At 50.3% G+C, this 25556-nt stretch overlaps 1 protein-coding gene across 2 annotated transcripts in view; it reads right to left on the bottom strand.

Annotated features, from left to right (window-relative positions):
• GSG1L (GSG1 like) overlaps positions 1-25556 on the bottom strand; it is a 219235-nt gene that overhangs the window by 144373 nt on the left and 49306 nt on the right. The gene's annotated exons all lie outside the window — the stretch shown is intronic.

Raw genomic sequence — 25556 nt, 5'->3', positions numbered from 1 at the left:
CTTGGCCTCCTCCTATGAGGTGCCCAGTCACCTTATAACTCTGCCTTTGTGTGTGTGATTCTTGGATAGATGGCCCACAAGCTGTAAGCCCCATGAGGGCAGGGGCACGTCCTCAATGCATCTGCAGCTTAGTAAATGGCAGCTCCAAAATCTGTCGCCGTCCTTGATTTCTTTCTCTCACACCTCCACGTCTGGTCTGTGGCTCCAGCTTCACAGCCTGTCTAGAATCTGACCGCCTCCAGCGGTCCCAGCCACCACCGTCTCCCACCTGGATTGCTGCAGTAGCCTCTGCTTGGGTCTCCCTGTTTCTGCCCCTGTCTCCACAGTGGCCAGAAAGATCCTCTTATAACCTAAGGCAGATTATGCCCCTTCTCTGCTCAGAACCCTCCCATGGTTCCCAATTCACCAAGAGTGAGCACCTAAGTCCTCACTGTGGCCTACAAGGCCCTGTGTGATCTGCCCCCTATCACCTCGCTGACCTCATCTCCTACTAGCTTCCCCCTCTCCCACTCCACTCCAGCCACGTTGGCCTCCTTGCTGATCCTTAAATATGCCGGACACACTCCTGCTTCAGGGCCTTTGCACATGCTACTTCTTATGCCTAGAGAATTCTTCCCTCAGATAGCTGAACAGGTTACCCTTCCTCTCCTTGATCACTTTCCTCAAATGTTAACGTCTCAGGGAACCTTTCCTAACTAATCTATTTAATATTTAAAATGCCCCGCAACACTCCCCATCTCTCTTCCCACTGGACCCCTAGCACCTAGGACAGTGCCTGGTACATACCGAGTGCTCGATAAATATTTTTTGAAGGAGTATATGGATGAATGAACAAACGAATGCCTTCCACCCAATCCTTATGCCTATAAGAAACTTGAGCTCTTCAGTCTTTCCTCTGGGTCTCCCTGATGCTGGGCACTGTGCCGGCCACCCAAGACGCAGTGATGATCAAGACCCGGCCCAGCCTCCAGGAGTTTCTCATGAAGGGAGCACACACTGGACCCCCGCTCACAAACACGTTATGTTTGGCCCACATGGGATCCTAAAAATAGGGAAAATGTTGCCGACAAATCCAGACTTCTGGCTTTCTCCTGAAGAATCAGAAGATCTGGCCATGCTGGGCCCACAACCTCAAACAGCAACAATCAGATGGGGCCAGGCAGGCGCTGCCCCCTTCAGATGGGACATTGATCTCTAGTTTGCCACAGCCTCCACCACTGCCCGCTGCTTTACTCCTAGCCTCACTTAAACCACCCAGCTGGTCCCCGAGACACTAGACTCGATGACATTTAGGGTGAGCTTGCAATCCTTCATTTAAGGATTTTACTGCTGATCCCAGCAAGGAGACAGATTTTGGGTTAAAATGGAACCAATGTGGGCTGGGGAGTGAAAAAGATCTGGAAGCTTCCAGCATTGTCAATTCTTGTGTCTTCTTGGAGCTTCCTAATTTCTTCTCTAAGAAGGTCGCTTGAAGCCCCTTTGGGCTCCTGAACTTCCCTCTGGCCCCCTGTAAACGCACAGGCAGACATGGGGCGTGGTGGGAGATGAGGCTGAGAAGGAAGGTGAGGGCGGGATCCCGAAGGGTCTTGAGGGCTAAGCTAAGGAGCAGACTCCTCACTGTGCACAGAAATCGAAATATAATGATGTACACCTGAAATTTATAGAATGTTATAAACCAATGTTACCACAATAAAAAAATAAATTAAACAAATAAATTCTTCTAAATTCCCCTCTCCCCCGCAAAAAAAGGAGTGGACTCCTCTCTTATTAACGCCAGCCCGTCCAAAGAATCACAAGGCCAGGGGTGGACGGATGCTACTCCTGTGGTTCCATCATGCTTGCTTCCTCCCCAGCCTCCACACTGAGATGCAGGACCCTTGCCTCCCTTTACAGATGAAGAAAATAAGGCTCAGCACTGTTGAGTGACCAGCCAGAGCCACACAGCAAGTTAACAGTACTGAGATTATAACCCGCTGAAAGAGATGTTTGTTGACAGCCAAGCACTAAAAGGGAGAATTTAAAAGAATGAGAACAAGTGGTGTGCTAAAATGGATGGATTTTGAATGAATTATTTTAAACTTTCTTCAGTGTTGTATTGTTTTCTCAAAGCTGGAGAGGGAAAATTTTAATGGCCAAATTCAGACCAGCACCCAGGGCCACACTAAGACTTTGGTGGGCCGTAGGCACTTTTGCCTTTTGGATACCTTCCTAAATAAAAAAGTTAAAAGTTCTATTTTACAACTGCATTAGTAAAAGATAAAATATATTATTATATATTAAAATTTTTCTTTACCTAAATGTTTATTGTTTTTCTTCTGATTTTAAAAGGAATTAAAACACTTTTGTGGGCCCGTGAAAGCACGGTGGGTGCTGGGCTCTGTGTCCCCTGGGCCTGAGAGTCAGCTCAGCAATGCCAGGTCTCCTGGCTCTCCCGTCAGCGTCCTCCCACCACCAACTGGGCTCCTCAAGAACACTTAAGATCTGTGTGCTAGGCATTTGCCTTTTCGTTAACAGTTTTATTGAGACATAATTCACATACCATACAATTCATCCATTCAAAGCGTACAATTTAGTGTATTCTTAGTATATTCTCAAGGTTGTGTGACCATCACCACAATCAATTTTAGAACATTTTCATCACCCCAAAAAGAAACCCCATACCTATTAGCAGTCAATCCCCATTTCCCCCAATCCTCCCAGCACTGGGCAACCACTCGTCTATTTTCCTTCTCTACAGATTTGCCTATTCTGGACATTTCTTATAAATGGAGTCACAGAACGTGTGGTCCTTTGTGAGCAGCTTCTTTCACTTAGCATAATGTTTTCAAGGTTCTTCTATGTTGTAGCTTGATCGGCACTTCGTTTCTTTTTATTGCAGAAGAATATTCCATTGTATGGATATGCCACATTTTATTTATCCATTCAGCAGTTGATGGACATTTGGGTTTGTTTCCACTTTGACTATTTACGAACATTCACGTACAAGTTTTTGTGTAAACAAGTTTTCATTTCTCTTGGGTATATATCTAGCAGTGGAAACGCTGGGTTGTATGATAACACTATGTTTAACCTTTTGGGAACAGCTAGACTGATTACCGAAGGAGCTGCACCATTTTACATTCCTACCAGCAATGTTTGAGGGTTCCAATTTCTCCACATCTTTGTCAACACTTGTTACTGTCTGTCTGTTTTTTATTATAGGCATCCTTGCAGGTGGGAAGTAGTATCTCATTGTGGTTTTGATTTGCATTTCCCTAACGACTAATGATGCTGAACATGTTTTCATGTGCTTATTGGCCATTTGCATATCATCTTTGGAGAAATGTCTGTTCAGATCCTTTGCCCATTTTCAGTTGGATTGTTTGTCTTTTGATTATTGAGTTGTAAGGGTTCTTTATATATTCTGCATACAAGTATCTTATCAGATACCTGATTTGCAAATATTTTCTGTGGATAGGCTTTCCACTTTCTTGATGGTGTCCTTTGAAGTGCGAGAGTTTTAAATTTTAATGATGTCCACTTTATCTCACATCTCTTTTGTTGCTTGTGTTTTTGTGTTGTATCTAAGAAAGCTTTGCCTAACCCAAGATCATGAAGATTTACTCTTATTCTTTCTTCTAAGAGTTTCATGAGTTTAACTCTTACTTTTAGGTCTATTTTATCCAGTTAGAGGTGATTTCTGTGTATGGTGTATAAAAGGGGTCTGTCTTCATTCTTCTGCATGAGCATATCCAGTTGTCCCAGCTCCATTTCTTGAAAGACTACTCTTTCCCCATTGAATTGTCTTGGCACCCTTGTCAAAAATTAATTAACTGTAAATGTGAGAGTTTATTTCTGGACTCTCTACTCTATTCCATTGATCTGTATATCCATCCTTACACCAGTACCACATCATTTTGATTACTGTAGCTTTGTAGTAAGTTTTAAAATTGGGAAGTGTGAGTTCTCAAGCTTTGCTTTTCATTTTTAAGATGGTTTTGGCTTTTCTGGGTCCCTTGCATTTCCATAGGAATTTTAGGATCAACTTGTCAATTTCTGCAGAAAAGCCAGTTGGAATTTTGATAGTGGTTGCATTGAATCTGCAGATCAATTTGGGGAGTACTGCCATCTTAACAATATTAAATTTTCCAATCCATAAATATGGGGTGTCTTTCCATTTTGTTAGATCTTCCTTAATTTCTTTCAATAATGTTTTGTAGTTTGGAGAATATAAGTTTTGCACTTCTTTTGTTAGATTTATTCCTAAGTATTTTAGTCTTTTTCATGCTATTGTAAATGGAATTTTCTTAATTTCATTTTCAGATTGTTCATGGCCAGTGTATAGAAATATGACTAATTTTTGTATATCCACCTTGTACCCTGCAATCTTGCTGAATCCTTTCCTTAGCTCTAAAGTTTTTAGTGGATTCTTAGGACTTACTATATACAAGATCATGTCTTCTACAAATAGAGATGGTTTTACTCTTTCCTTTCCAACCTCAATGTCTTTTATTCCTCTTTCTTGTCTAATTGCACTGGCTAAAACCTCCAGTATAATGTTGACTAGAAGTGGCAAGAATAGACATCCTTGTCTTGTTCCTGATCCTAGGGGGAAAGCACTCGTTCTTGTACCACTAAGGATGATGTCAACTGTGGGCTTTTCACAGATGCTCTGTATCAGGTTGAGGAAGTTCCCTTCTATTCCTAGTTTCTTGAGCAGTTTTATTGTAAAAGTGTGTTTGCTCTTCTTAACCCCATGATAACCTACAATATAGCTCTCAGAATTCCCATTTTAGAGACTCAATCTGAGGCTCTGAGCTTTCAGTGACTTGCCCAAGACCACACAGCCAGTAAGTGATGGAGCAGGACTCAACCCAGGTCCACAGACTCCACCCTCTATGCCCTAAACTTTTTCCAGATATCTATTCCCATTTGCCATGTTGGAATTTCCTACTGCGGCCAGCCATTTCCACTGCGTAGAGCTGCTGGGTCCTGAAAGGAATCTCCTGAGAGTATACCTCCATGCAGAGAGTGAAAATCCACCGGGGCCAAGTAAAATGGCTCTCAGGCTTCTATTTCTGCTACGTGGACAAGACTGAACAGAAGATGTTTGAGCAGAGATGGTCAAACTTAGCCCATGCTGCCTATGCAGGGCAAAGCTGAGGTTTAAGGAAAAATCATAGTGATGACCTAAGGAAGACTGCATACTTCAATGGTCAACATGTCTAATAGCTGAAATCCAAACACAGACGCGATTCTTGTCTCCAAACCTTTAGTCTCATGATAAAGATTAGCTAACCATTTGTGCATAAGATATCAAACTGTACCATCTTGGCTTATGACTTTTAGAAGTGGCCCTTAAAACATCAACATCTTTGTCAATTATTTTATCAAGCTTTCTTGTTTAACTAAGGGATTTCGTTTGGGTATAAAACTGAAGAGAAGTGCACTTCTCTCTTCAGACGGAGGCTTGTTGGTGAGATCATGGAGCTGTGGCGTGTTACCGCCACCTGATGGCAGCATACCTTCCATGAACCGTGAACTCAAAAGCTGGGAAGGATCCTAAAGGTCATCTAATTTAAGTGGTTCTCAGCCCTTGAAAACCCAGGCCCCACCCTAGAGACCCTGATTTAATTGGTCAGTGTGAGGCCTAAACCTCAGTGGGATTTTAAAAGCTCCCCAGGTGATCCCAACGTGCAGCTAGGGTGAAATTCACTCCAAGCCGACTTGTAAAAGAATCTATTTTCGGGGCCAGCCCCTTGCCGAGTGGTTAAGTTCACACGCTCTGCTTTGGCGGCCCAGGGCTTTGCCAGTTCGGATCCTGGGCACAGACACAGCACCGCTCCTCGGGCCACACTCAGATGGCATCCCACATACCACAACCAGAAGGGCCCACAACTAGAATATACAACTATGTACTGGGGGGCTTTGGAGAGAGGAAAGAAAAAAAAAAAGAAGATTGGCAACAGATGTTATCTTAGGTGCCAATATTTTTTTAAAAAAATCTATTTTCAACATTAGAAAAGCAATAGTAAGTCATTTTAGTGACGGCTCATGCTATTGCACTGGGCACTCCTTCAAGCAACAGTGTTTGTGGGGCAGGACAGCAGAGTCACCAAGGGCCTAAGCTACCTGGAATCTGGCTTCAAATCTGGCTCTGTCGCTTCCTGCCATGTGAGTCCCCAGGCTTTCTGTGCCTTGATTTCCTTGACTGTAAAATGGGCACGGCACCTGTAGGGGTGTTGTAAAAACTCAACATGAGCAAAGAGCTTAGACACGATGCCTGGAACAGAGTAGGTGCATAGGACGTGGTGTTTCCATCATCATCACCATCATCATCTCCCACACACGGGTCAGAGGAAGCACGGGACACAGTCCTCTGCAGTCCGATGGAGGAGAGACAAGACTGACTCACAGACCACCATATGGGGGTGATGGTGTCGTGCAGGGTTCAGAGCAGGGGCTCTAAGAGCCAGACCCGCCTGGGTTCAGCCTGGCTCCATCACTTACTAGATGTGTGACATCAACATTCACCTTATGGTGCCTCACTTTCCCTACCTATAAAAAGTGAAAATCACCAACGCTAGTGTTTCTAGGGTGCTGATTACAGGGTGGATCAGGAGGGGTTGGTGTCAGCCACCAGGTGGTACAGCTAGGACAGCTCAGTGGGCAGGAGTCCAGACTGCCAAGTGGCAGCTGCAGGGATGTTCCCCTATGGGCCCATGCCTGGGGCGTGGTCCTGCGCCTTCCGTCATCTCCCCCAAACCCATGGACGCTGCCTTGTAACTGCCTTGCTTTTGCCCCTGGAAGATGCCCTTTCTCCCATCACTCCCTCCTGCTCTTGTTCCCTTTGACCCACGGTGAGACTCTAAGACCCAGAAGGCAAATGAGAGTGTCTCCTCCCCAGGAAGGAGAGCTCCGTAAAGAGCCACTGTGTTCACAGAGGCCCACAGCAAGGTAGTGCTGCCCCATTTCATTGAGGAGACAGAGGACAGAATTTGTGGAGGAGGGAGGCGCCAGCAGAACCCCAGGGGAGATGTGTTTTGGGGATCCATGAGCTGCAGGACCTCCACAGCCCCATAAGGAGATGTCAAGACCTTCCAGGAAAATGGGATGAGAAAGCTGGACTTTGGGTCAGAGGTCACAGGCTGAGCAAACATTCTGCACCCCAGGGGGAAACCATCAGCAGTGGGAAGAAGAGGGGCAGGAGAAGACCAGAGGGCTCTCCCAAAAGTTCTGAAAAATTCACACAGCCCAGGGGCTGGGAGGGCACCTCAAATTCTTACTGCCCTGAATTTCTCACCACCCTGGAGAGTGGAAGCTCAGGCCCACGAGACTAGAGGACTAACATAATGGGGCATTCCTGCCCGTCAGAAGTAAGAGGCATATTTATCCACATCACAGCGTCGAAGGGAAACATACACATGGGTCCTCATCACCGCACATCGCCCTGAGGCCAGTGGCCAACAGATGGGACTTGGTACCCAGCCCCAGTGCAAGGGTGGCCAACTCATGAGAGCTCAATGGCCGACGATGACAGGCAAGCCTGTGGGGAGGGGGTAACCTGAGAGGGTGTGCCCTGTCTAAAGGAAGATCAGTTGGCATCCTGGCCATCTGGACCAGTCCAGGTCCCGGCAGGAAACAGATGGCACCCTGGAAGGGGCTCACTGAAGCCTGCTGAGTGAAGGGACCATTTATAGAAGTGTGGATGGGGTGAGGGGTCGGCGACAGCAGGGAGCCCTCACCTCCTTCAACCCAAAGGGGAAGGGGAGAGAAAGGAGCTTAAGAGAGGTGAAGCCGCAGAGGAGGAGCTGCTGCCCAAAGCTTAGTCATGGTGAAGCAAGCATCAGAACCAGAAATTCTGCAGTGTGGCCCAAGAATCTGCTTTTCTAACAAGTTCCCAGGGGCTGCTGATGCTGCTGATGCTGCTGGTCTGGGGACCACACTTTGAGAACCACGCCTTAGAGGAATGCAGTCACTGTCAAAACATCAATAGGGAGAGAATAAGGCAGGGGAGGAAGGAAATACCTCGACCTCTCTCTCTGCCCTTCGATTTCCTGCTGGTGCCTCCCACTGGCCAGAACCAATGCGGGTGCAGGAGTCCAAGCCATTCCACGTGCGCAGGGCAGTGTCCCACAGTCCTCCACAGAGACGATCAGAGGCCAGACGTGGAGGTGTAAACGGGGAACAACCAGCACATGGCCCTACCCAAGGTGGCTCTCACCCCTCATCACCCACTGATCTCATCCCCTCACCCACATTCTTGTCTCTCTCATAGTATTTACCACGATTGCTATCTGGAATGATCTTGTGTATGCATTTGTTTACTTGTTTACTCGCTGTGTCCTCTGTGGAATGTGTAATGGACTTTTCCTCTGTGTGGTTTCTGTTTACATGCAGATATGTGTGGACAATGAGCTTGACCACATTCTGGACCAGGCTGGAGGATGCATGCCCTGAAATAATGCAACAATGCAGAATTTTCTCTCTCTCTCTCTCTTTGTCCTAGGAATCCACATTACAACATCAAGTAGTGATTTTTGGGTGTGTTTGAATTCATTTTGATCCCTAAAATATGCTTCTCTTAGGTTCCCAATATTGGTGCTTTGTATTCATGCAACTGTATTCCACCAGCATCTGTTGAGCACCTACTACCTGCCAGGCGCTGTCCTAGGTGCTAGGGATACAGAGTGAACCAGGGACAAGTCCCTGCCCTCACAGAGCTTCTGTTCTAATGTTAAAGTGTATGTATCAGCCGCTCGGAATCTTTGCGCCAGAGGACAGTGTTCCCTGGCTCTTCCGAATAGCACCCAGACAGCATCTCTGCAACAAATGGAAACTCTGTGACCATGTCTCCTTCGCTGCTGTCTCCTCAAAGCCAGGGACAAAGCTCCAGGCATGATTGCAGAAGGAATAAATGAAGAGCATTTCATAAAGTGCCTTTATCAAGAATTACACCAAAGGGGGGCTATTCTGCAGAATCCTAAAGGTGTGGCCACCACACCTGGAAGCAAAAGTGAGGCTAGAAGTTGAGCTTAGAGTATCCTGGGGCCCATTTAAGAGGAAGAGGCAAACAGAAAGGGCGAGCCTCACCACCCAGGGAAGAGGAAGTGACCCCAAGGGCAGCAGTACCCAGCCTCATGCCTGCCACCGTGCAGAGGCCTTGAGACCTGGAGACCACCCTGGACAAGACATCCTGGACGCTGCCCTCCACACCTAGCCCTCCTTTTCTGCCGCTTCACGCCCACTGGCTCAGGTTTACACCCCTTCACTTTCCCACCCTCAATCTCAACATCTTCCCTCCCTGCATTTTTCCCTGTCTGAACCGTGCCCAGCCTCCGAGGTCCAGTTCAAATGCCCACGCCACTCCCCGGCCATGAAGCTGCCTTGTTCACCAGCCACCTGCCCCATCCTGAAGGGAGGTCTCTTCACTCTGAATTTCTAGTGCTTTATTGACACATCTTTCTGTATTGTCACATTCTACCTTGGGCGTAGCTTGGTCCCTCTGGCTTAGCACCCGTGAGGCTGTAAATGACAGATCTCCCCACCAGCAGGTGGAAGCTAGAGCTTGTCATGGTGCCTAGGATCTAGGATCCAACGACCCAAGGAGAGACCAGGGCAAGCACCATGCTAAGAACTTTGCACACATCACAATCGTATAGGTCACTGTCCATCCACACAATACAGATGACGAAACTGAGGCTCACACAGGGAAAGCTTCCACAGCCAGAGAGTGGCAGAATCAGGATCTGGACCCAGGGCTCTGTCTTTCCAAAGCCCTTTCCATCATACAACGGACTGACTTCTCCAGAATTGGGGCAGAGACCCAGGATATGCCACAGCCAGACCAGCTTGTTTGGACTCAGGTAAATCAATAGTGTCTCTGAAATATCTTTTTTAAACATTTTATTATGGGAAATTTCCTTCTTTTGCAAAAGCAGAGAGACTAGTCTAAAGAGCCCCATGTCCCCACCCCCAGCTTCCATAACTGTCACCCTACAGCCAGTCTTGTCTACACCCGCTACCCCCTCACCATGGGGTTATATTGAGACAAATCCCAGAAATTGTATCTAAATGCCTTTTGGAAGGGTTTGCTCCCTTGCCCAGAAAAGACGAATGGAAGATCATTTCTTCCTAGACCCTGCGGTGTCACCTTATGGGGCTGTTGGCTTTTTGCAGCGTAGGAATAAAACACACAACCCAAGAGGCCCTGACCTGCCCTCTCCACTGACCCCTTCTAACCCACTGTCTGTGGGGTCCCAGCTGAGCTAAGGGCGAGGGGGAAAGGGGACCTCAGAAATTGCCCTCAAGGCAGAGGCTTGAGCTTGTCCGTGGGCACAGTGATCTGGCCACAAAATGGGGCACCTGGCACAGGCCCTGGGCAGAAACAAGGCTTCCAGGGATCCACCCCAGATACAACCACGTGTCTGGCAGCAGGCTGCAGCTGCCATCGCTCCAGCTCACCACTGGCACCTGATTCCAGGAATCTTACCCCAAGGTCCCTCCTCCAGGTCCCACCTACTTGAGAAGGAAGCTCGTGTGTGCAGGTGGCAAGGGGAGGCGGATGCCCCAGAGTCAGTGGAGGCCAGGCAGGGTGTCTCCCTGGCAGAAAGCCTGGGCTCTGGCTTCACCCACACCTGAATTCAAATCCCAGCTCTGCCATCTGCCAGCGGTGGGACTGTAGGGGAACAATGGTTTCTATTTGTTGGGTTGGTTTTTGTGGCCAGTAAAGGATGATCATTCCAGCCTCGTGGGGTTGCCTGAGGGCTAAATGAGGCGATGGGTATAAAACAAGATGTCTTCAGTCAGGATTTAAATCTGCAGCATCTGCAAGGGATCAGCTTGACGTGCTGACACCCACACCCCCAGTCATTCATCACAGCTCTCAGGCTCCCTCCCTGAAATGGGGGAGCTTAAGGCAAATGGAGGTGTCTGGGCTCAGAAGCCACAGGACATGAGTTCAAATTCTTCCTCTGCCTCCTCCCAGCTACATGACCTCAGAAAGTGCCTTCACCTCCCTGAGCCTTTGCCTCACCTGTCAAATGGCAGTCATCGAGTACCTGCCTCCCAGGCTTGTAAAAAGGATGAAACAGAAGAGAGTATGTGGAAATGCCTGTCTCCTGCTTGGTTCTGTGAATAACAGCTATTTTTGATTCCTTCCCTGGATCCTAGGTTAGAGACACATTGCACTCCTCCTAAGGAGAAAATAAAGTCTTTCCAAGCCAGAAGCAGGAGGCTGTGACTGTGCAACCTCAGCCTGCACAGGTGCAGGGAACCTGGCAGGACCACAGGCAGAATCCAGAGAGGGAGCCAGGCAGATGCCCAAGGCTGGCAAAAGGTGTGTGGACGTTGAGGGTCGGCCAAGGTGCCCTTGGCATGAACACGCAGGAGCCCAGGTCTGGTTGGCAGCAGGAAGCTGAGCAGCAAGAGGGAGGGGCACTGGCGAGCCCAGCAGCCTTGGCTGGGTCCCCAGATCCTGGGTCTGAGGATCGTGACTTAATTCCCTAACCCACCAGCTGGTGTAGTTGAGGTTTCTGTGGAATGTGGGGTGGGGAGAGGGCATTAGGGGCCCCACGGTGAGGAGCCAGGGAAAGATGGGGCAACAGAGAGAGGCAGCAGCACTGGTATCACAAAGCCAGCCAGCAAATAACGTTTGCTAGCATGTACAGTGCAGGTACTTGGTGCCAAGCCCAAAGGGCCTTACAAACTACCACCCCCTTTTACAGATGAAGAAACTGAGGCATGGGGAGACTGAGTAACTTATCTAAGGTCACACAGCCAGTGGTGGAGCCAGGATTCAAACTGAGACAGCCCAGCACAGAACTTTTGCATTTGGCCACTACACTGTACTGCCTCTTAGTAGAGTACGCAGGTTCTAGGAAAATCCATTCTTTCTAAGGGAAGTGCCGGATGCCCTCCAAAGAGATTCTGCATGTGGCAGGAGAAATCAGCAGCCATCAGGAGGTGGCTGCATTTCAAGATGCCCAGCCAATGGGACCCAGATACAGCTGGTTCTGAGTCTGACTCTGGTTCTGAGACCCAGATTCCACGGAGCCCAACCTCTTGGCAGGCGCAGGACCAGTTTTCTCTATCGTAGGCGCTTTCGACTTGCTGGGAGGCAGAGAAGAACCAGTCCTGGCCCCCAACAAAGGTGGCTGATGAGAAACGATTTCACTGCTTGGCAAGGGCAAAAGTTTGCACACCTTCGCTGGCTGGATTCAAGGAATTCAGCACCGGGAACAGGGAGTGAAGAAAAATGCCAGCAGATCTTGCGCGAAGCTTCTCCTCTCACTATCCAGGCTGGCGGCGGAGCCCGGGCAAGCGCTTCCCTGGAACCCTCCGGAGGCCTCCGCCAGTTCAACTGACAGGGCAGCAGATGGCACACACTTAGCTGCTGCTGGTGTTTTGATTTATTTGCCTCGTACAGATGGCCATGCCTTGATTTCTGGCAGGAGTCCAAAATGTGGGTCAACTTTCCCGGGATAATCGTTTCTCCAAGTGGACGAAACACTGAAGGCTGAAACCCTGCCTGCCATCACAACTGGTCGCCGCAGCCCCCACACGTACCTCGCTCAGGCGTTTCTGGCATTGTGGGTAAACTGGAGGGAAGAATTTGTTCGGAAGAATTTTACAGCTGGAAGAACCTCAACCCTTATTTAAAATTAACACCATAGTGTTTAAATGTAAGAGCTTTAAACTCACAGAGTCTTGAGTTCAAGTCCAAGCTCCGCCACTTACAAGCTCTGTGACCAGGGCCAGACTCTCTGGGTCTTAGTTTCCTCATCGGTAAACTGGATATAATTGTCATCGCAACCACATAAGGCGCGAAGGAAACAGCTCGCTATCCAACCAAAAAAGTGCCACTCCTTCTGCAATAGAGTCATTGCCGGGAAGTGGCTGCCCAGCCAGGTAGAATGTTTCCCAGCATTCCCTGCATCCTGGTGGGCTCACGTGACTGGTTCTTGCCTATAAAATGTGAGTGTGAGTGATGTGTGGCACTGGCTGGCAAGGGCTTTTATGAAGTGAGTGTGCCTTCTCTTTCTACTTCCGCCTCGACGCAGAGGGCTCACGGGCCCCAGGAAGTGGTGGAGGCCCCATATGGAAGTTGCCTGGTCCCCAAATCACTGTGTGGAGGAGGGCTGCCACCCACCAGCATCACCTGTACCAAAGTGTCACATGCGCAGCAAGTACACTGCTGCTGTGCTAATCCCCTGACATGCCAGGTTTATTGGTTACAGCAGATGGTGTTGCCTTGTACGCAGGCTAGTGGGGGATCAAATGAGACCATACATACGAGACAGCTGGTGCTTGACAAGGACTCACTAAGTGTTGACATTACTATTATCATGATCTTTCAAGGAAGCTTAATAAATGAAGGATATCGTGACTTTTTTTACGTCATCCCCACATGTCGGCTTTGGTTAAAGTGAGGCACGTCTGTTTCCCCAACACCGCAGTCTTATTTCTGCCCCTTTTTTGATACTATCAGGAATCTTTCATGAGTTGTCCTGTCTCACTCCCCAGAATCATGTGCTGAAAGAGAAATTAGAGAGGAGAGAGGGAGTCCAGGTCATTTTCTGTGGCACACTATGGCCGACATGCGGAGATTATGGCCCACAATCATCTGTGTCCAGGCTCCCTCTCTACCCGCTCAGTACAGAATTATCCACGTCAGCTCGCGATGGCAGGAGGGGCCATGGAGCCCACCACCCTCAGCGTCCAGATAGGAACCAAGGCCCAGGGAGGTTCGTGAGTTGCTCAAGCTCTTGCCATCAGTCGGATACTGAGATGAAGCTGGAACCCGAGTCCTCTGCCTTCCAGTAGAGAGGGAGGTATGGAAGGACAAGGGCCCCACAGTCCCTGATTACAGAAAACAACAATAGCCAACACTTATTGAGCACTTACTGCATACCAGGCACTGTTCTAAATCTCCATATCCACTAACTTGTCTAGTTCTCATAACAATCATATGAAGGAGGTACTATTATTGTCCCCACTTATCAGATGAAGAAACTAAGGCCCAGTGAAGTTAAGTACTTTACCCAAAGGCACAGAGACAGTAAGTGGTGGATCCAGAATTCCACTCAGGAGGCTTGAACTCCAGAGGCCCCACTTTTAATCACGTTTGGAGGGATGGAACTTATGGGAAGGATTTGATCTTTTCTGCTTGACTCCAGGAGCAGAACAAAACCCACTGGGCCCAGGGAGCAGGACTCTGTCCGATACAACCGAAGAAGAGTCTAGCCACAGAAAAGGCCCCTCAAGGTGGCATTAAACTTCCCACTGGTGAAAGAATATAAGAAGGGCTTGGACCACCACGTGGGGATGTTGCCAAGGGAGTGAAGCAGCCTGCAGCGAGTGGAGTATCAGACGGGGCCAGCGTCTCCTTGCGTGGCCCCCGGGCAGTTCCCAATGGGGGGACACGGTGTAAATTACGCTGAATCTCAGCGGTTTCCTTCCTACCCTTCAGATACTTCCAGGAAAAATTTTCAGTTTTGTGCTAGCTTATCCTTAAAACTGCTCTAAGACTTGCTAATCTTCTATTTTAGAAAGAATAGAATTCATAGCATTGTTTTGTTTTAGGAGCACACACACACATATATTTCTTCTATTTTTGGCAAGCTGTGCTGCTTTCCTATTTCCAGTTGCAATATAAAGCTTCCCTTTTAAATTCATTTATGGAAGGAAAATACGAGCCAATATAGAGAAAAAAATTGTAGTAGAATAGGGGCATCTGGCTAAGAACAAATTCATCAAGGTGACATGAGAATGACTAAAGTCTGGCAAACCCTGGGCTAAAGAAGCCTACGCTTCTAGGGCCCCTCCAGGCCAGAGCCGCAGGCCGCCACCCTGTGCAACATGGGGGGCCCCGTGCACAACGTGGCTTAGCCTAACAACATTCCCAGGAGTCGTGTAGTGCACAGCCTGCATGGCTATACACAGCAGCCATGGGTATTTTTAGAGTAACAAATATCCCAAACATGGGAGGGAAGAGGGATAATCTTCTATTCAGCTGCCCTGAAGCTGGCAGCCAACATTCCTCACTCCAACTTCTGGCAGTCTCTGATCCTCACACAGTGTCCCCATGTTCAGGGGGCCACATCCGGCTGCCCAAGCAGAGCTGGCACGCACCCCATCCTCAGGAGGAAAAATGGAAGAGGCACAGGCCTAGCGTTCTTCTCGGGGGAGGCTGCAGGAAAGGAAATGGCAAGGGAGCTGTGCATTCAGCTGTTAAGGCAGCAGGCAGACGTTCTTAGACATGAAAGCACGTGGAGAAGATGGCATCCACTGGCTGTTCTTGAAAAAACTAGCTGACACTGACATCCAGTTCACCCTGGGAAGAACCAAAATAAACTCAAGAATGGGGAATTCATAGTAAAAAACAACAAGGGGAGTACGGAATCCATGTAAACACATACCCAACACAAAACAATTGGAGAGGTGGTTGCAACACTCTGACATTACAAAACTCACGCAAACATCAAAAACCCAGAGGTGAGAGGCGCTGTGAGCTCTAGTCCTCTGTCTTCCCTGGAAGGAGTCAGATGCTGGAACACCTCGTCTAAAGGCTGCAGGGACGTGCTTCTCTTCCCCTCCCCCCAAATCACAAAGGTCATTATCCACCCGGGGTCAAAATGACCAGCAGAAAAGAAGAGAGATTAGGATTCAGGCCTGACATGCGAACACATGGGCCTCACTTGTCCTCAGGGACCCAAGTGCCAACATGGCTCTCTCACCCAGGGTCATTGAGAAAGGGCCTCTCACATCCTAGGAATTTCCCAAGCTGATAAAAACATCAATTTACACTCACCCATGCCAGGCCAGTGCTGAACACATCTCTCACTCGCTCGCTCGCTCTCTGTTTCGTGCGTGCGTGTGCGCACACGCGCACACACACACACACACACACACACACACACATACATTTTCTCTCTCTCTCTCTCATCCCTCTCAAGATCCATTGCCCCAGGCTCTCTCCTGGCCTCCTCATCTCCGCACTGTCAGCCACAGGGATGTCTGTAGAGCCCAGGTTTGAATTCTGCTCAGGAACCTCCACCTAACTTCAAAGTCATTATACCCTCAGACATTTATTAAAAATTCAGACTCCTAAAGATGTATTTTCTCTGTGACCTGATAACTTCATTTCTTAGAATTCACCTTACAGACATACTTACATGTGTGCACAATAACACGAGGTCAAGCTAATTCATTGCAGCATTATTTTAACAGCAAAGGACTTTCAATTTATGGGAAACTCCCAGCCATTAAAACAAACAAGGCAGCTCTCTCTATCAGAATATTAACGCAGAATATTAATATTAATTAATATCGAATACAGAATATCAATATTACATGAAGTACGTACCCCACGGCAGTTTGAGACCCACTGCTCGTACAGAATAAATCTGAACAACTCCACTGCCGCCTCCCCCGCCCAGGGTGGTCTCCTGACATTCTCCATCAGACACTGTGTTAGGTTCCAATTGCTGCTGTAACAAACTATCACAAACTCAACGGCTTACACAACACGCACTTTTCATCTTCTAACAACAGGTCACAATTCCAACAGGGTCCCCCTGGGCGAAAGTCAAGGCGTTATCAGGGCTGCTTTCCTTTGCGGAGGGTCTGGAAAAGATTCCGCTTCCTTGCCTTTTCTAGCCTCTCGTGGCTGCCACGTTCCTGTCCCTTCCTCCATCTTCAAAGTCAGCTCTGTTGAACCTCTCTCCCTCCACAGACACAGCCCTCTCCAACCACAACTGAGAAAGGATCTCTACCCTTAAGGACTCACGTCATTAGGCTGGGCCCAGCCGGAAAATCTAAGATAATCTCTCCAACTCAAAATCTTCGATTTAATCACATCTGATAAAGTCCCTTTCACAACTTACGGGAGTATATTCACAGGTTCTGGGGACTATGACGTGGACATCTTGGGGAGGACACCTTGGAATCCAGCCACGAGCACTCATCACATCTCATCAAACACAAGACCTCACGACTCTGTCCCCATCCTTCTGCCTGAGATGCTCTTCCTTGCATGCCCAATTCCTACACAAACCTTTAAGGATGAACTCCAAAGTCCCCTCCTCTGTGAAGCCCTCCCTGGTTCCCCCAAGCAGAATTAAGGACACTGTTACCACTAGGAAAAAACCCCTCTTATGACACTTGTCACTTGGCATTTGAATTCTTTGCCTTCACGTGCATCTCTCAGCAGCCTGTAAGCTGCCATTCACCCATACATCCCCACCATTCAGCACGATGTCTGGCACACAGCAGGGTCAGCAAACAGTGAAGGAATGAATGGTTGAATGTCTTCTATTTCACTGTGGAGTACACTATATAATTTGTAATCCAAAATATGATTTTATGTATCTGTTGCTGTTGCTATTATTCCACACGCCTGGCATGTGATAGGAACTCAATAAATATTTGCTGAGTAAATAAATCAATACGCATACCTAACATTTACTGAGCATTTTCTGTATGCCAGGCACTTTGCTCTTTATAAGCTCTGCCTCCCTCAGTTAACTGTTCATAGTAACTCAAAGGAGGACTACTCATTCAGGTGGCTAATACTAGCTACTGTTACAAACCCCTTATTTCTCACAAACAGGCTCATTTCTCAGCTGCCTCTCCTGCATGACCCTACCCATGTGGTGACTCAGGGACCCAGGCTCCTCCCATGGTGTAGCTGCGCCACTGACAAGGGAGAGCAAGTATGGGGAGGTCACGCTGTCTACTTACACACACCAGTCCAGAAGGTACGACATCACTTCCACTCATACCCTATTGGCCACGCTAGTCACATGACCAATCCAACTGCAAAGGAGGCTGGGAGATGCGGAGGAACACAGGGATACTGACAAGCATAGTGGTCCCTACCACAATTATTATCTTCCTCATCTTACAGTTGAAGAAGTGGAGGTTCATAGGAACAGAGACATCGCCCAAGATCTTGCAGCTAGCGCGTGTAGGAGACACATTGAATTGTCTGCCTGCACAGACCACACCCTTACCCACTGCTTGCTCACATTTGCACACTCAGCCTTCGCCTTGGACCTTGCTGAGTGGCAGGGAGGACCCCGCCCTGGGATGGGACATTTCCTCTGGACCACCCCCACAGAGGATAACCCACAATGAGATAACCGGAAGCTAGCCAGGTCGAGTTCTACCATCTATTCACTCACCCTGCTACTGTCAGTTTATCCGTAAGTGTCTAAGTGATGACACGAGGCAGAGGTTATGTGCTTGATTTCCCCTCCAGACTATTGCAAGAGGGGAAACAAAATCTATTTTTTAAGCGAGCATCAGATGAACAAAACCAATAACTCTTTCACGACGAGCAGCTCTCTAAGCTTCCCACAGACGCTCTCAGAGTGTCATTTCTGGGGTCTATTTGGCAGTTGTTTACTGTCTGGAAAGAAATATTGCTCCTTCCTGTATATGTTTCTCCTCTCCTTCTCCCTGCAACCTTCCCCCACCGTGTTCGCCCTTTGCCCTTGTAGTTTAAAATTGTAATAAAAAAATTTCCCCAACCCCCTGAGCTGCTTTGCCTCCCATCAATGCCAGCTCCTGAGCCCTCCCTCCACACCCCATCATTCTTAGCCGCCTGTTCCTTGTCTTCCAGCGTCAGCATCTCTGGGCTGAGACATCTGCCATTACTAGTCAATTCTCAATTATCCGGGGAGTGGATTATTCGGGCTTCTTGCTCCCCACCCCCCACACCCCTGTGGGCCTGGCATCACTCATGAGCACCTCCATCAGCAGGCGAGAAAGGAAAAGAAAGTTCACTAAACTCCCACCTGTCAAGACCGGCTGCCGGTCAGCCATTTCCATTTGGCGGGGAGGCAGCTGGGACTCCAGCCTCATCTGCTCCTGCTGCCTCCTCCCCACTCACACAGATAATTCAGAGTTTACAATCACTGTTCCAGAAAGGAGAGGGGAGCCACGCCAGCACCAGCCTGGCTCTTCCAGCCTCAGGGCTTCTCCCGCCAGCCCGTGGCATCTGCACGCTTGACAACAGGGTACGTGCCTGTGGGAGCAGTGAGTGTGTGCATGAGGCGCCAACGTTGTCAGCTACGGCGTGTAGCTTGATGGCAGAGGCTGTCTCTGTACAGCATGAAATATGTCCAGAGATCCCTGTGTGATGGCATGTCTAATAAATACAGTGAATTCTAGAAAATGAAGCAGAGGGAGACAGCCAGAAGGCAACTCACCCTCACATCAAATGGTCTCCTTCAACAGCTGACTGGAAAAGGGGCTTGTTTTCAGACACAAGGCCCTTCCCCAGGCCAAAGCCCCTAGTCTGGAGAATGTAAACCATGGTCCCTTACTGAGGGACTGTAGAAAAAATAGGGGACCCTGCTGGGGAGATCATCCCCAGAGCCCACAAGAGAAAACAGACACCAGTCCAGTGGACAGAGTGCACATCAGCCCAGAAGGGACCCCAGGGTGCATCCAGGAGGAGCTGAGCCCCCTCCGCCGCAGCACTCCCCACCTCCATGCAGCCGGGAGCCTGGTCTCCACCCGCCGCTTGGGAACCTTTAGAACTGTCACCTACTGGGTCAGAGCAGCTGATGGGCAAGAGGAGGGTCCTGTGAGGGGTGAGATGGGTCCTTTAACTCTCCAAGCAAACCCAGCCAAGCTCCAGGAGATCCAACTCGTGGTCCTTTCACCATTTTTTGGAGTCAATTAACAGATCTTCATTCAACACCTACTACATGTCAGGCACTGTTCAAAGCACTGAAAATTCAGTGGTGAATAAGAGAAGAGGTTCCAGCAGAGGAGACAGACTGTACACAAGTAAACAAATAAGTAAACGAGAGATGGTGATGTGCACTCTGAATAAAACATAACAGGGTGCTTGCAGGGAATGACTGGGGAGGGGGGGCGAGGCTTCGGGGGCAGGGTGCCCAGTGCCTTCTCTCTGAGAAGAGAGCATTCCAGCTGCAGCCTAGTGAGGACGAGCCAGCTATGCAAGGATCCGGAGGGAGAGTACCCCAGGGACAAGCACAGCAAGTGCAAAGGCTCTGGGGCAGGAATGCGCTCAGAGCACTGGCGAGCAGCAAGAAGCCAGAGGGCTGGGGCAAGTGGGTCCGGGGTGAACAGCAGGAGGTGGTGCTGAAGGAGAGGGCAGGGCAGGGCCCTGCCGGCCTCCGTCCTGGCAGGCAGAAGGAGCTGTGCCAGTACTCTGGGAAGTCACGGGAGGGTCCAAGCAGAAGAGTGCTGTGATCTGACTTGCATTTTTAAAAGCTCTGTCTAGAGGCTGTGTGATTGCAAAAGGCACAACCCACTCACTAGCTTGAGCACGGAAGCTTGTTAACAGAAAGAGACCAAGAGCGTCTCGCTAAACCCAGATGCAGGGACTGCAGGCACCGGGTGGCCATCGGAGCCAGGGCAGCCTCTCTCCGGTTGTCTCTGCTCTGAGGTCTCTCTTCTCAGCCCCTCATTGCTCCTCTGAACCCAGGCCCAACTCAAGTACTTCAGCCCTTGCCCTGTATTCAGCCGTACAAAGCCTGACCTGTCTTTCCATGTCCTCCAAATTCCCCAGAGAGAAGCTGACTGGCCCAGCGCAGGCCAAGCGTCAGCCCTAAGGACCAGGCAGCATGGCCAGGGAAGGGCAAGTCCACCCAGAAGAAGATGGCTGCTGCTGGTGGCCCCGACCATAGGTGGGGAACCTCCCAGAGAAGGAGGACTGGACTAGGCAGACACCCCCAAGTGCCACTGTCACTGTTCCCCAGAATTCCCTCTCGGCAGGCCAGAGGGGGTCTAGTGGTGTCTAGTGGTTAAGATTCAGCGCTCTCACCCCTGCGGCCTGGGTTTGTTTCCCAGTCAGGGAACCACACCACCCATCCGTCGGTTGTCATACTATGGCGCTGTGTGTAGCTGTGATGCTGAAAGCTCTGCCACTGGTATTTCAAATACCAGTGGATTTCAGCAGAGCTTCCAGACTAAGCCAGACTAGGAACAAGGACCTGGCCACCCACTTCCAAAAAAATTGGCCATGAAAACCCTATGAATAGCAGAGGAGCATTGTCTGATAGAGCAGGGGAAGGGGGAGAGGATGGCGCAGAAGGACGGACAGGGTTCCCTCGGCTGTGCACAGGGGCCAGAGGAGCTGGAATCAACTCAATGGCACTGACAACAACAAGGCTTCATGACTTCCTACATTCCCGTCTCCATCTCAGTCCCCATCCCCAACTCTGCAGGAGAAAATGGGCTGGCCAGAGCCCCAGAGTTCCCTGGAGCTTAGGAAGTGGGGAACTTCCCACTCAGAGCAACAGGGACCGTAAAAGCAGGAGCAACAGGGCAGACCGTTCAAATCCTAAAGACTGAGGCTGGGGTCTGGCAGGCAGAAAACTGCTCTAAAGACCCTGAAACCAAGAACCTGGGGCAGACGACCAAGAGGCAATGTGGCCGAGTCAGGTTGATCGCCAGAGCAGCTGCTGGTACCCATGGCCGGTGTCAATGCCAGCCAGGCCTGGTGGGGCAGCCGGGCTGACGACCACTTAGCCAGAGGCTCCTGCACGCACAGCAGGGCGAGAGGGAAGGAGACAGCCCATGGGGCACAGTGAGGATGAGGTGGGGGCCTCAGCTCGGCTCCTCTTACAGCTTGAGGGCCTCCTCCCCCAGACAGGGAAGCCTCTGCACCCATCCCCCTCAGTGCCAGCCAAATGTCAGCTCAGCCCTGCAGCTGCCGAGGTCCCAGGAGGAGTCAGTGCCGGCACCCTGGGCCTCGGGTGTGTCTGGGCCCCATCCATCCGTGGCACAGTTACAGCAGTGCTCTGGGAGAACCAGGGCTGAAGCGGGAGCTGGGAGGCAGGAGCAGGGGAAGGGTCCTCTCTCAGTCTGCAGGGTCAGGAGGAGGGAAGAAGAGAAGGAGGGAGACAGAGACGGTTAAGGGGGAGCGAAGGGCAACGGGAGGACAGGCAGAAAGTGAGCAAGAAAAAGAGGAAAAGAGAAAAGTCAGGACGGAGTAAGGCAGAGATAAAGAGACGAAAAGAGAGAGAGATGGAGACAGAAGCAAGGAGAGAAACAGTCGGAGAGCCCAAGAGAGAACTGCCCGGCTTTGAATCCAGACGAAACAACTAATGACAAGTCCCATGTTCTGGAGGCTAGAAGTCCAAGATCAAGGTGTTGGCAGGGATGGTCCGTCTGAGGGCTGAGCACAGACTCTGTTCCAGGCCTCTCTCCTGGGCTCATAGATGACCACCTTTGTGTTCATGTGGCGTTCTCCCTGTGTGCCTGTGTATGTCTAAACCTCCCCATTTTATAAGGACACCAGTCATACTGGATTAGGGCCACCCTCCTGATCTCATTTTACCTTGATTACCTCTGTAACGGTGCTATGTCCAAATAAGGTCACATTGAGGTACCAAGGGTTAGGACGTCAACATATGAATTCTGAGGGTCACAATTCAGCCATAACATTTCTTATCCTCTCTGTGCCTCAGTTTCCTCATTTATAAAATGGGCATGATAATAGTACCTTCCTCAGAGGACCATTCTGAGGACCCCATGAGTTACTAACATGAAGCCTGGCATACAGTAAATGCCTAATAAGTGTGAGTTACGTTACAATCTTTATTATCATTAGTTGGCGTGGTAGGCAGAATAATGGCCCCCAAAGATGTCGACACCTTAAGCCCCGGTACTTGTAAATATGTTACTTTCCATGACAAAAGGGACTTCACAGAGGTAATTAAGGTTGCAGATCTTGAGAGGGGGAAATTATCCAGGATTTCCAAATGGATCCACTCTAATCAAGTGAGTCCTTAAAAGCAGAAAACCCTTTCCCTGTTGTGGTCAGAGAGGCCGATGCAACAACAGAAGAAGGATCAGAGAGATAAGGCATGAAAAGGACTCAACCCACCAGTGCTGGCTTTGAAGAGGGAGCAAGGGCCAGGAGCCAAGGAATGCAGACAGCCTCTAGAAGCTGGAAGAGGCAAGGAAAGAGATCCTCCCCTGAAAACTCCAGAAGGAGCACAGCCCTGCAGACACCTTGATTTTACACTTCTGACCTCCAGAACTGTAAGAGAAGACATCTGTGTTGTTTGAAGCCACTAAGCTTGTGGTCATTTGAGGACCCTGGCGAAGACTGATGTTCATTACCAGCCATCCCTGCCCTTGCCTGGACCACCGCTTCAGCCTCCTCATGGCCTCCCTATCTCCTCTCTCAACCCCTTCCATCTGTTCCAATCTGGCCATCAGGAAGATCTTTTAGATCGTGTTCTTCCCTGCCTGCCCTCCAAGGACTGCTCGTCACACTCAAGAGTAAAACCCAAGTGCTCACGGTGGCCCGCAGGGCTTCAGACCAGTGGCTTTCAACCTTTGCTGCACATTTGAGTCAGCTGGATGCCCAGGAGGTGCACCTGGGTGTCAGTGCTTTTCATCCCCAGGTGGTTCCAATGTGCAGCCTGGATGGAGCACAGGGGCCCCAGAGGAGGCACCCCTTCCCCTTCTCTCCCCGCCCCATCCCTCCCCCCAGACCCAGGGGGCTTCTGCTGCTCCCCACACCCCCAAGCACTGGCCGGGCTCAGACCTTTGCACTGGCCTGCCCCTGTCCCTAGATATCCGCAGGGCTCGCACCCTCAGAGAGGCCTTCCTGACGCACACTGTAAGACAGCACCCGCCCCGGGCCCGCCCCTGCCCCTGCCCTACATGCGACGGCAGCACTCCTGACTGTGGGAGCAGATGCATCTGTGTGCGTGTTCCTCGTCTGTCTCCACTAGACTCTCAGCTCCATGAGGGCAGGGTCTCCCTCTGCCTTATTCACCACTGATGCCCCAGCACAGAGCACAGCCTCATTACACAGCTGAATCAGTAGACAAATGCTCTGCTGGTACCCTTCGTCTCTGGTCACACCAGGAAGGCGCATGATGGAAGCAAACTCAGCAGCGCGCTCCAACAGAGGCTTTGAAAAGGCAGAAGTCCCGCAGAAAGGGCAGTGGATTTGGAGTCAGCAGGCCTAGGATTGAGTCCCAGGGGACAGCTCATCCAGCTGGGTGACCCTGAGCGAGTCACTGAACCTCTCTGAGTCTCAGTGTCCTCATCTGTAAAATGGGGGTGATGACCCACTTCAGCCCCTTCACAGCTGTGAGCAGCATGACCAGGTGAAGGCACTGTCTTATCCCAGCGGCCAGCACCCGAATTCCTCTGGGGGACAGAAATGACTGTGTAGAGAAAAAAGTCTCGACAAGCATTTGAGTAGAAGGTGAGCGCCCCGTCACACCTGTGCACATGAGGCTGCAGGTTGGGGCTCGAACAGGAAAGGCCTCGGGTGAGAGGGAAGGGTTCTGGTCGACACAGGGACAGGCAGTGGGCACTTCTTGGGAAACTCAGGTGGAAGGAGAAGGGCCGGACAGATGCCACAAGCTCCACACGGTGCCATGTAGGGTCCCATGGATTTCCAGTAAAGCCAGCTAAATGTCCCTTGTCACTATGGAAACCAAAGAAGGGACAGCATCTCACCTGGGAGCTAACCCCCTTCAGGAGGGGGCTTAGCTGTGAGAAATCCTGACCCCGAATGCAAAGGGGCCTCTAGGGAACTTGGAAATAGTAGCGAGGGCTTGGAGCCCAGAGACCACTTGCTCTGTGAGAAAGTGTGCCAAATGCACCTGGTTCTCAAGGGGTACAGAGGCCGCAGCCGCTAGCTGACGCTCAGGAAGAACAAACTAGGCCAGACTCGCACTTGGACAGAGAGCCCTTTGCACAGGGTAAAGTGCTACGTGACCTAAAGGTGCTGCCATCCCGATGTGATGCGTTTCCTGCCCACAGGGGCCTTCAGCCTCCAGGAGCCCCGCCCCAACTGGGAAGCAAGCTGCTCTGTTCTCCAGCTCCAGCATATTCATCAATCTTTGTCCCTGAAGGGAGAGCCATCCATGCCCCCACCTGCCTGACAGAGTCTCAGCCACAGAGGTCTGGTGTCAGGAATGATGGATAAGGATAGCGGCAAGCACCCCCACCCAGGAAATCATTCCTCGGCAACTGGTCCCCAGCAGGAGTGGCAAGAATGTAATCTTGAGCTTCCACGGGGCCTTGACTGCAAAATCCATACGCAGCCTAACGACCCACAATTGCCTCTGACGGGAAGTCTGAAGAGCATCCCGGTTCCAATGGCTCCCGCTGGGCCAGGCTCAGCTCTTTCTGGGATGGCAAAGCCAGTCCGGGACCCTCTGCAGGCAGGGCTGACGCGGGAGCTGAGGCGGACTCCCGGTTGGTTCGAGGGGCTCCCAGGACAACGAATGGCAGTCCCGCCCAAAGGCCAAAGGGGCCGTGTGGAAAAGCCCCCCAGCCTGATTGCCAAGGAGGTTTCCTGACAAGCTAAGGGTTCTGAATGCAGAGGGACCAGCTGGACCGGCATCCACCAGCACGGAGGAGGGAAGTGCAGTTTGTCAGCACAAAGCTTGGAGGGGGTCTGTCCAAAGCCACTGCAGTCGCCTGCCAGCTGCCCCGCCTGAACTGGGCCCTTGGCTCAGTGGCCTGTGGGACCTCGCGGGAGGCGGGGCTGTGAGCTCACAGGTATCAGGGGCCAGGAGGGTGACACAGATGAGTGGAGGAGCTGGCATAAGATGACTGAT

This window comes from Equus caballus, chromosome 13 (genome assembly GCF_041296265.1).
Source record: "Equus caballus isolate H_3958 breed thoroughbred chromosome 13, TB-T2T, whole genome shotgun sequence".
Lineage (NCBI taxonomy): Eukaryota > Metazoa > Chordata > Mammalia > Perissodactyla > Equidae > Equus > Equus caballus.
Note: the sequence above shows the minus strand (reverse complement) of the source record. Positions and strands in the feature narration are given on the sequence as shown.